Below are 12,038 nucleotides of genomic sequence, written 5' to 3'. Positions count from 1 at the left end.
ACAATGGAGTGAATACCAGGAGACAGGGATCATTGAGAATCATTTTATAAGCAGCCTTTCACAACAACATATCTCCTGAAGCTAGGAGTTGGGAAGAGTGGGGTTTCCTGTATACTGTGAAGAGAGTTGTGTGTTAAATCATATGCCCAAGAACCTATTTAATGCCTTGAAGAGAGTGTGGTCAAGCAAGTGATAATATGACCCCAGAATCTGTCCTTTCCCCACCCTTGCAAACATTCTCCACTTAAAGGAGACTCAGCCTGGCCAATGGATGCCCTTCCCTAGGCCTTGTCCCTTCAGTGGCTGGGACACCAAGGCCCACCTCCTCTAGCAGCTTTTTGATCTTTCTCTTTCATCCCCTCTGACCCCTATAACTCTTCTATGCCTCCCCCCCCCCCCCACTTACTGCATTATTCTGTGCAATCTTAGGAAATTCCCTACTTCTCATTCTTTGTACTAAAAGTAAAAAGTACTAAAAGTAAAATAGCATTAGTCCAAAAGGTAGAAAGTGGCAAACAGCTTTCTTTTCATCATTCAGTGACTAATAAGCTGTGAATCAAATCTCAGCTGTGTCTGTGATTTGAGGGGGAAAAGGAATTAGAAATAAAGCCCCAAACTTATGAGCATTCTCTAATGAATAATGAATGAGATTAAACATAATTGTAAACCTAAATTTTTATTCAAATCTCTGAAACTCAAGTTGGTATACTTTATGTCAATTTAGTGGTGTCTGAAAGGAAACAGATGAAATAATTTATCTTTTTTTTATTTTATAAGCTCCAGCTCCTTATGGATTTTGGCTGTTGCAGAACCATATCAAAATGATTACATAACTGATAGCAGTTTAAAAACAATTTTACCCCACTGAATACAATGTTTAGTTGAGGCTAGGTCTTTTCATTTGTAGGGAAAGCTCTTGGTTTCGGTTTTTAAAAATCATTGTCATTATGATTTTCTCTTATTCATCTTTAATATCTTGGCCAAATATTTGATTAAAATTAAAATATTTTACCCATATATATTTTAAATCTAGGACATATATATATATATATATATAAATCTAGGATCTATATATTTATATGTATAAAACATATAAAACATGTTTCCACATGATAACAGTGGCTACTTCTAGGCCATGGTTTATGCTTTTCTACATTTTCCAAAATTTTTATGAGTACTTCTATTTTTTCTAATAAGAACAAAAAATACATGTCATTAAAGAGAAAATAAGTTCAATAATACCACTTTCTATTCATAGGAGAATTACTTTTATGGTAAGTACAACTTCAGTATACTCTGAAATAAATTTTTTCTAATATGGTATATATTTTAAAAGCTGTTGTTCTTTAATTTCCTTTAGAATTACCTTTCTTTCAGAGGATTTGGCTGTTGATAGAGCAGATTTTATCCTAATGGATTTTGCATTCCTGTTTTTTTTGTTTTTTGTTTTTTTCTCTTTGCCTGGATGAAAATTTACTCCAAATTTTCAGCTTATTATAGTTTTTATGAACACTAGATGGCACTCTTGCTCAACTGAAAACTAGTTTATTAATCATATTTTGGTGCTATGGGCCTTAGAAGAGTTGGGTGTGCAACTCAAGAATGCTTATATTTCCATTTTGTTTTAAAGGAGGGAGTTTGGGGAGAAAGGGAAAATTTCCAAGTTTAGACAGCTGAGCTTAACGGGTTTAGTTTTTCCATCTGTGCAAAGATCACCATGTTAATAATAAGAATGGTGAGCATTCCACAAATATTTATTGGACCTACTGTCATTAGGCACTACATACATTAGTGAGCAAAGAAGGTAAAAGTCTACCCTCCTAGAGCTTATATTCTAGTGCTTGGATTCCCGCCCCCCCCCCCCCCCACCATACTTGCATTCACCCATTAACTCACCTATTTAATAAGAGGAAGCTGAGAGAGGTTATCTAACTGTCCCTGTTCACCTAGCTCATCTACACAGCAGAGCTGGGATTCAAACTCCAGCATTTGGTCTCCAGAATTTGTTCTATTAATCTCAACACTCTACTGCCTTTCAAAACTTAAGAATGTTTTATTATTTAATTTGTTAAATGCAAATAACATTTGCCTATTTCTTGCCTATTTCTTATTTTAAAAAACTTTTAATGTTTCTTTTTGAGAGAGAGTGTGCGCACACAAGTGGAGTGGGGACAGAGGATCCAAAGTGGGCTCTACACTGACAAAGCACCACCTCCCCACCCCCGGTTGTGAGGTTTGAACTCATGAACTATGAGATCATGACCTGAGCCAGTTGGTGCTCAACCGACTGAGCCACTCAGGGACCCCCAAATTTGCCTATTTATTTATAATTGTTCCTAATCCATTCAGTTCAAATGTTTTTACAATTTTTTATTGAAAAAAATACTAAATAAAATACCTATTTTTTAAATTGAAGTATAATGTACAGTGTTATATTAGTTTCAGGTGTCAAATGCCTACTTTTTTTAAATGATTCTACTGTCAACTATCATAGCCTTCGCTCTCTTATGAGGTCATGTAGGTCAAGTCACAAACACAACTTGCGTTGTTTGAGTATGTATTTAAACATCCTTATAGTCCTGTTTACCTTAAGCTCCTTTAATTAGCCATGTAAAAATTTGGATATGATGTATTAATGAGAGCTCTGCCAGATTGTAATTCAGTTATTGTATAATGAGACATTGATTTAACAAGTATCAAAAGTTAATATTTTACTTGCCTGCTTGCTCCATTGTGTTGTTTTACATTTTAGTAATACTCTGTTTAAAAAATACAAAGTCAATGATACACTATGAAACTTGAAAGTGATATAGAACCTTAAATCATTTAGTAGTCTAGAGATGCACTTCATGATTTGGCGGGGGGGGGGGGGGGAATATCTTCCTCTAAAATAAAAGCTATTATATGTAACTTAGGATAATTTACATTATACTTGTATTTTTCAACAACCAGAGTTGTATTGAACAACATTCTTATTGTAAGCTACTGAGTATAGAGGGAAAATCAGCTACCATAGAATAAAAATATTGATGACTAATTTATACCCAGGTAATAGATACGTAAAACTTGCCTTTAGAGAAGCTGAAATAAGTAGTTCTTAACAGCTAGCTAGACCCTTATTCTTTTTTGGTATAGAACTGTTTTAGATAACAGAACTATGTATTTGCTATGCTAATAATTAGAATCAACTGTCTTTTAATTAAATAAAATAATTAGTAAAAAAGAATCACTCTTGTTTACCAGAGAGTAGAAGGAAGTTTTCAGAGCAGAGATTTATTTTGGAAAATGCGACAATTTAAGGTTTCTCACATTGAGGATTATAGCTTTTCTAGGAGCATATGTGCCCCTTAATTGAATGCAAAATTGTGTAAACTAATGAGCATTTTATTTTTCTTAGGAGAAAGCCCACATTTTATCAGATTATCAAAGAGATTGTGACCCCAAAAGACAGCCCCATGACTAGAGTGACCTACTGTATATTAAACTTATTTTCCTTGAACTTTAGATAAAAATTAAATGATTGAAATTAGGGAGTTTTAAATCAACAAAGGGGAGAATCTTGCTGATTCAGTGTTGGCTTATCCCTTTTGGTCTGCTGATTCTCTTGTGGCATGCCTGGTGGTATTTGTACTTGAGTTACTTGTGATATTTATCATGAACTGGTAGGCCCCTGACAATCTAGAGCTAACAAGTTCAAACCTTGCTTCAAGAATGTTAGAAAACAAGGAGCCCAGCTGTGCATGGTAAAGCTTCAGCCCTCACATAGCATAAGCAAGAAATATATATGCAAGCCACAGATTTGGGGGTTGTGTTTTTCCTTAGCAAGCTAATTAATACAGAAATTGGTAATAGTCAGACTGCCAGGGTCCATATCCTAGTTCTGCCTAGCTGTCTAATCTTGGGTAAGTTACTTAGCATATCTAAGCTTCGTTTTGTCATCTGCAAAATAAGATAATAGCACCTCATATCACTGAAGATTAATAGTGCCTTGATCTCTTTAAGGTACTTAACACAGTGCCTGCCTTAGTACTTAATGTGGCAAAACAAAACAAAAAAAAAACAAAACTAAATTTATTCTTGTATATGCATTAGCTGTTTAAGATAACACCTGTTCTTCTAGCTTCTTGATTTTTCTTCTTAGTCCCAAACACTACCTGACCTTATTTATTTTCATGTTGATTCTGTCTACCTTATTAGGTTGTAAATTCCATGAAAATGGGCATTTTTTCTTGTTTACTACTGGGTTCTCTAGGCCAGTGGTAGTACATACAAATAGACATTCAACAAGTATTTGTTCAGTGAATGAATAAAGGTTAGCGATTATCATTACTTGGCAATTTCTGTCTACCCTCCCTCCCATCTGCCCGGACCAACTGCAGCTTCTTTTTAGGCAAGGCTGGTAGGCTAGAAAGAAAAGTCTCTTTCCCTAACTGGGTTAGCTGACATCACAACTTAAAAAGGAATATTAATCTCTTATAGGCTGTCTCTCCTCAAGGTGTGGCCTACAGATCAGCAGCATCTGTATCGCCTAGGAGGTTGTTAGAAATGCAAAATCAGACTTGAATCCCCAGGTGACCATGATGAACATTATTACAGTTTGAGAAGCGCCATGTTGATCATTTTAAGGAATTTGGATTTTATCCTAACGGTAATGGAGAACCACTAAAATATCTCAGGTTGGAAATTATATTATCAGATTTGTCATTCAAAATGATCACTCTTGTATCCGAAACAGTGGTTGTCTCTGGGAAAGGAACTTTTTTGGCTGGAGACATTAACAGAACTGAAGCTTTTTGCTGTGTACCTTTTCCCAGACCCATTCTGAGATGGTGGGCCCTGGCCAGCATATGTGTGGCCTCTCCACCCTGTCCTCCCACTTCAACCCCACTCTCAGACCTTTACCATGAAGGATGGACACCTGACCTCACATCAGGACTGTGCCCATCACACATACAGCTACCACTTGCCTACTCCCAGGGCATTAGGGGTGTGCCAGTGGGCCCTTTGTTAGGCCATAGGGAGAACAACCCATGTGCAGGCCCTGGGAGTGGGCTTAGCCCATTTGGGTAGAGGCTCCCAGGGTTCAGGCACCTGGAGCATGGTCTGGGTGGTTATATGCCCTAGGCTCTATGGACTCTTTGCCTACTGGAAGAGTGCAGCTAGAAGAGGCCTATAGTGAGCCCTCTAAAGTCCATGGACCCCATGATCTGAGTCTTAGGGATGTATTGCCTTCTTGTACCTTATGTTTTCAAATCATGTGAATGTATTTTAATCAATGTGAATACATTACCTACATTAAAAAATAAAATGGAACAGTAAAATAAAATGACATTGGTTCCTGTGGGAATGGATAGGAGGAGTACAACAATGGAGGCATAAAGACCTGTTAAAAGAATATGTCAGTGTTTCAGCAATAACTGATACAATGCTTGGTTGAGTATGAAAATGTAGTTTCAGCTAGTTTTTCATTTAAAGACTCACTGTTATTAATTATTATTTCCTAGTGTGTGGGAGTTTTCTGGCCCTTGCATAGTTGAAAGTGTTTTTACCTTGTCCTCAGCTTTCATTATAGTTCACTAGAATTCTAGGTTAAAATCATTTTCTTTCAGAACTTGGAAGACATTGTTTCACTATTTTATCGCATCTGGAATTTATACTGAGAAATCTGTATAGGCAGTCTGAGTCTCATTCTTTGTTTATGAAACCTATTTTTGTTTATTTTACCTCTCTTTGAAAACCTTGTTTTTCTTTTTTCTCTAACTTAAAAAAAAACAAAACTATTGAACAATTCAAAGAATAATACAGTTAAATACCACATACTATTCACCTAGATTCACATATTAACATTTTGCCATAGCCACTTTCTCTAATTTTTTTCTCTTTTGCTATACCTCTTGAAAGTTACAAACATGTCACCTCTAAATACTTTATCATATATCTCCTAAGAATAAGGACATTCTTGGAGCCTAAGATGTTTTTATGCTTTAAATCTTGAAATTTTATTTTATGAGTGTGTGTCTCTACCTATGTACCTTTTATTATTGATCCTTTGCATGTGGGCCCTTTCAGTACAAAGATTTGAATCTCAAAGTATTATTTCTTTTCTTCCATTATCTTTGTTATATCTGTCCTTTTTGACCTATTGTTAGTATTATACCTTCATCTACCTTTTTTTGCCAAATGTTTATTTTGGGGGGGGGGAGGGAAAGGGGAAGGGGCAGAGAGAGAGAGAGAGAGACAAAGAATCCCAAGCAGGCTCCGCTCTGTCAGCACAGAGCACTATGCAAGGGCTCAGACTCATGAACTTGTGAGATCATGACCTGAGCTAAAACCAAGAGTCAAGACACTTAACCGACTGAGCCATCCAGGAGCCCTTCCATCTAATTTTTGCCATATGTCTGTTCTTTGTCTTTTCACTCTACACCTTGAAGAGTTCCTTGAATTTGTCTTCCAAATTACAAATTTGCTCTTTAGCCTGGTTCTGTTATTCAGTACTTCTATTGACATGTTTATTCAACAGTCATGTTTTTCATTTTCAAGAACTCTTTCATTCTCTGATCCTTTCTCAGAACAACCAGTTCTTGTATAATTGGTATTTTACTCTCTGTAATCTCTCTGAGGCTGTCAATATAACTTTTAGTTTCTTTTCCTCCATGCTAAGTCAGCCAGGATACTGGCAGGAAATAGATGACACACTCAAATGGGGTACCTGAAGAGTTCAATGAAGGTGTGGGCAGAGTTAAGGGAAACCAAAAAGGGATGATAAGCATTTTGGACTAGTAACAGCTGCAAACCTCAAGGGGCAAGAGTTGGGGGTTTTTACTGGAACCCTGTGAATTACAGTTATCTAAGAAGTTGCCTGCCTAACGGGATCTGTGACCTTCAGCAGAGGAGTATACCTATTGCTGACCGTCAGCCTGGGAGAGAGAGGGAAGTGGGGTGACAAGTACTCTGACCTTCTTCCTTCTGCAGAGGAGTATACCTTTTGTGACCTTCAGCAGAGGAGTATACCTATTGCTGACCGTCAGCCTGGGAGAGAGGGAAGTGGGGTAACAAGTTCTCTGACCTTCTTCCTTCTGCCCTTCAGTTTGTTTGTACCTTCCATTTGAGAGAACCTAATTATAAGCCAGATGGCAAGGGAACCCCGATGATATAGTCCCTAGAGATGAGCGTTCTGAAACACACAATGAGGTAGAGTAGGTCAGAGAGATGTTTTGGAGAAACAAATAGACAATATCTAGTATGCCTGTATTTAGGAAGACCTCTTGATGGGTGGTTTGGGGTTGTAAAAAGATTAGCACTTTGGGCTGATCTGGTAGAAGACAGCTGCAAAAATAAATTGCTCTTGTTGAGTAGTCAAGATGAGAGCATTGCGGGGGAGGGAGTTTTTTATGATGTAAGAACTAAGAAAGAAGGAAAGGGGGGGGAGAAAAGTCTGGAGAGAGGAAGAAGATAGGGATATAGCCATTGGAATGACTGGATCACCAAGGTGAAATGGATCACCTTGAAGTGTTTACATTCATTCTTGTTTTCTTTGAATTTGGAGGACAATCATATTTGGCATCCAATTTTAGAGGATTTATTCTATCCATATTGTAATTCTTTTACTTACAAAATGTCCATAATAGACTTCTTCACTCAATGGCTACATATTAGTGATGCTTTGGGGAATGATGGTGCAGGGGCACTGTGTAGGGAGAGTGCCATGAGAGCTCAGGGAATTGGGTTACAGTGAGGAGGAGCCCACAGTGAAGGTGCAACAATCCCTTTGTACCCAGATAGACTAGATCTCTGTGGATGGGAAAGGGAAGTTGTGATGAGTGGGGAGACATCGGGGTTCAAAGTATTTTGTTGAATAATAAGGGCTACAGGACAGTGGGACATCCAGACTGTAGGCTCTTGGGTTTATATGATCCTTTATTCATCAGAAAGGCAACTTAATGAAGTGGTAGTAGAATGAAGGGTTAAAAAAGAAGCCATTTTTTAAAAAACTGTCTAAGGAAACAGAACTGATTTTGTTAATGCTGCACCAGAAATAACCATGTCCAAAGAGGTAATGAGAGGATGATAGATTTTTACATTTATTTCCCCCAAATCTAAATGTTTCTTTTGTGTTCTGGGCATCTTTTTGCTACTTCAAATGTGATTCATGTCTACTGTACTACAAGTCTTCATTGACACTTGACCCAGGCAAATCAATTTCACTCTGCACAAATTCTTTAAAACATTTAACACTGTATTTCTGTGTTGTAATGTGTTCATTTTGGTGGGAGTAATTTTTTCTTCTTTAATTTTTTGAAAATAACTTCTATCTGTTGGCTATTCAAGTGGTTTAGTCATTTGCACCATTTTAGGTGTCTTTGTGGACCCCTTATAGTCTTCCTTCCTCTTTCTGGTTTTAATACTTGTTCATTAGACTTAAGTTAACTAATTTAGAGTTGTGTCATGTTTTTAACTTTATCTTGTTAGGTTTTTTATTTGTTTTTCATTGATTCTGATAGTTCAGTTCTGTGGTAGATTTCCTAAGAATAATCATTTAGCTTATACCATCATCTTCCTAGAAATCCCATTAGCTTTTTTTTCCCTAAAGTTAAATAACCGTTTGTTAAATTTATTGCGTTTCCACTCTGTCACTGGGTTAAACACTTTGCCATCATGTAGCTCTTCAAAGTCTCCTCCAACATGAGTTTCCTGTTCTTTGTTTCATATCACACATTACTGAAAATAGAAGACTATCTGCTTGACTTCTTTGGGTTTATCTTATATTTATTAAGTTTAAATGCCATCAGATAATTTCAGTACTATCATACTTGTCCAGATCTTAGTTGCTCAAATTGGTCAAAATTTCCTAAGGGAAATAGAATAAGCCCACATATGGTTTCTGCTTACTTTCTTTTTCATCCTATCCTAAAAGGATTCACTGCCTCCCTTACCCTCACTATAGGGAAAGAAAGAAATAGACCCTCCACCCCCTGCCCCAACAAAAAAGAGAAAAAACCCCATAGCAATTTAAATCAGTGATTCCTAAGCAGGCTTGTGTTTTATTCTTATATTAGGAAGCTATAGCAAGGTTCTTGGGGGGAAAAAGAGGTATTAATAGAAATTGTCACTTTGTGTATTTTTGTTATTAGTTTACAGATATATTATTAAGCTAGAAATCAAGATACAGATCAAGCAAAAGATTCTTACTACCTACCAATATGATTATTAGTTGGAGAGAATTAATTTGAATGCAAAACCAGCATTTAGACTATTATATTAGTTTTACAATTTTACTTTCCACTGTATGTATAGTAGTAATTCTTTTATCCATCCTAAATGTGCCTCTTTTAAAATTTTAGGGTGGTCTCATTTTTTGCTATGTCAGGCTCTTCTTATCTTACATTAGACTAAAAGTTCTAATTGTTGTAAAAAAAAAAAAACAAAACTCCTTCAATCTGTTGAAGTGTTTTGTATTATAATTAATTATATATTGTATTTTAATTTTAGATAGTATTTTGTATTATAATAGAAAAAGGTATTACTGTATTTTAGAGAAAATTTATTTTTTATGTTTTGTATTTTTCTGTCCTTAATAAATGGACGATATTTTGTGGCACAAAAAACTATTGCTATGGCAATATCACTCTGTCCACAAATGTCTGAAAGACAAATGTGTGATCCAGAGCCTTTTCTACACCTGAATACACATGTATTTTATTTTTTGGCTTGCAGCCTTGTCCCTATTAGGCCCAATAGTCTTGTTCTTTTTTTTGTTGTTATTTTTTGTTGTTTTTTGATCTTCCGGTCATCTCATTGCACCTTTGAAGCTACTTCAGAAAGAAGAACGACCCTGCTTCAGAGTTTCCTCTTCATGTCTCCATGATCAAATAGAAGGGAATGTGTGAGAGGGACAGTTGAATGATTTTAAAAACTAAATGAGTTTATATTTTTGTTATTTAATGCACAGTAGATTATTATTTCTTTTAAAATTGAATAATAAAAAGAAACATCCCTGAAAATCGAATGAGTAAATGGAAATAGGAGAAGGAGAAACTAAATAACAACATTCTTATAAAGTCAAAAAGCATCATAATAAGTAATAACTGCATTAAGGGAAAGTAATATTTTTTTTTTTTTTTTTTTTTTGCTGATATAACTTTCATTTTTTTTTTTTTTTTTTTTTAATATATGAAATTTACTGTCAAATTGGTTTCCATACAACACCCAGTGCTCATCCCAAAAGGTGCCCTCCTCAATACCCATCACCCACCCTGCCCTCGGGAAAGTAATATTTTTTATAAACCTATAAGAATACCAGTAATGATAATGATTCTCAAATCTGCTAATACTTAAATATAGAAATATATACTTAAATATATACTTACAGAAAATATAAGCATATGAAAGTTAAGGTAATAGTTGTGAAAATAATAGGAAAAGAGAATAAAAAGTTGGTGAGTTTTAAATTTGGTGACTGAAGGAGAGAGATACCAAAAATAAGTATAAAAGTGTAAGGTTGGCTGATTAGGAGTTTGGTCCAATAGCAAAAGTAGTTGGGGTAAAACTTAGGGTAAAAAATTACCCTAGTTATTTCATGTGTCTTATTCAGATAGTACAATTTCTTAAGTGAAAGGTAACCTATTTGATGCACTTGATGAAAAAACTGAGGACACACTGGACTATGATTGGAAACTATTTCTTTATTTTTAAATTGTCACCATTTATTTGGTAATCTGAAGGTTTGCAGGCTGATGGATTGGTGTAGCAAGTGTAAAAGAGGACTGGCTGTTGTATTTATTTATTTATTTTTTGCCTCTCTACATATGTAGAGATTGTTGAAGTGTTACCACCTTATCACCACACAGATTTTGCCAACATTGTATCAGTGATGTAGACTTATTTACACTTGATAGCTCTCTGTGGGATTTTCTTTCCTTTTTTATCCTTTCTTTCTAATGTTTGATATTGTCTAAGATGGTTTAAAAAAAAAAAACAACGGATTATGACCCATGTTTTGATTTGGTGATTGATAATGCCTTGTGGCTTTCAGATCTTGCCTGTTGTTCTCAACTACATATTGTCCTTAAATTATTTTCTATTTTGGTGTCAGTACATCATGGGGCAGAGTATTGTCAGTATAGGTGAATCCATGATGCTTGGGAGGGTCAAGTATACTACCTCCCATTATAGCCTGATGGGTGGCCTGAGTCACCTTCAGGTTTATTGACTCTGAGCTAATTCTGCAGTCATCCATAAGCCATATTCTATCATATTGGTATATAATGCAAGAACATAAGAGTATAGCTGTTTGGGGATTTGGAATGATCATAACGTATAGGAAAAAAGCAGGGGCAAGTGGCGTAGGGGGAGGGTTAGAGGTTGACAGATAGAAAGCCAGTTTAGTGACAAGGCTAAATATTAGTTCACTAAGATTTTAAGACCATTTATTTTTATCATGATTTTACCATATATTGTTACTTTCCATGTACTTAATTTCAGTTAATTCTTTGGATCCAAAATTACACACATGGCTCAATTTTATTTCTTCTGTTTAATTTAGCATTGATATGAGTAAAGTAAAAGGCCGAAAGTTGGGATGAAATGGGGGAAACCTAAAGTTTTTAGGTTTTCAAGGGTTTTTTTTTTTTCCTCTTTAAAAGTGTCACTGTTATATATTTTTAGATACCAAATGACTTGTGAAAGTTCCCCCTCCCCCCCCGCCCCCATCCTTAAAATGCTTTATTAACTTAACAATATAAGATAAACATCTTTCTATGCAAATGGTAAAGCTCCCCTGCTGGGGATTTTGTACACTGGATAGAAAGATAATCAGATTAAGAGATACAGCAGAAGACTCACCTGATACAGAGTAAATCAGCAAATGTACTCCAGAAAAATGCAAAAGGAAAACAGTAATGGTCATGGTATTAATCTCAGAGAGGACTTTAGGATTCAATAATTAGGCAGATGTCATGATAGTGAGTTTAAGACCCATAATTCCTCAGCAGTATTTCCCCAAACTTTCTCTTGATTGCTGTCATCTCCTTTGTGAACAT

The 12,038-nt window shown here is 35.7% G+C and overlaps 1 protein-coding gene and 1 long non-coding RNA gene across 3 annotated transcripts in view; one reads left to right on the top strand and one right to left on the bottom strand.

Moving 5' to 3' along the window:
- Positions 1-12,038, top strand: part of SESN1 (sestrin 1) — a 116,329-nt gene that overhangs the window by 16,641 nt on the left and 87,650 nt on the right. The window lies entirely within an intron of this gene.
- LOC122238705 overlaps positions 1-12,038 on the bottom strand; it is a 52,926-nt gene that overhangs the window by 468 nt on the left and 40,420 nt on the right. The gene's annotated exons all lie outside the window — the stretch shown is intronic.

The sequence above is a fragment of the Panthera tigris genome, chromosome B2, assembly GCF_018350195.1.
Source record: "Panthera tigris isolate Pti1 chromosome B2, P.tigris_Pti1_mat1.1, whole genome shotgun sequence".
NCBI lineage: Eukaryota > Metazoa > Chordata > Mammalia > Carnivora > Felidae > Panthera > Panthera tigris.
The sequence above is the reverse complement of the archived record's forward strand: the minus strand, read 5'-3'. Positions and strand labels throughout refer to the sequence as shown.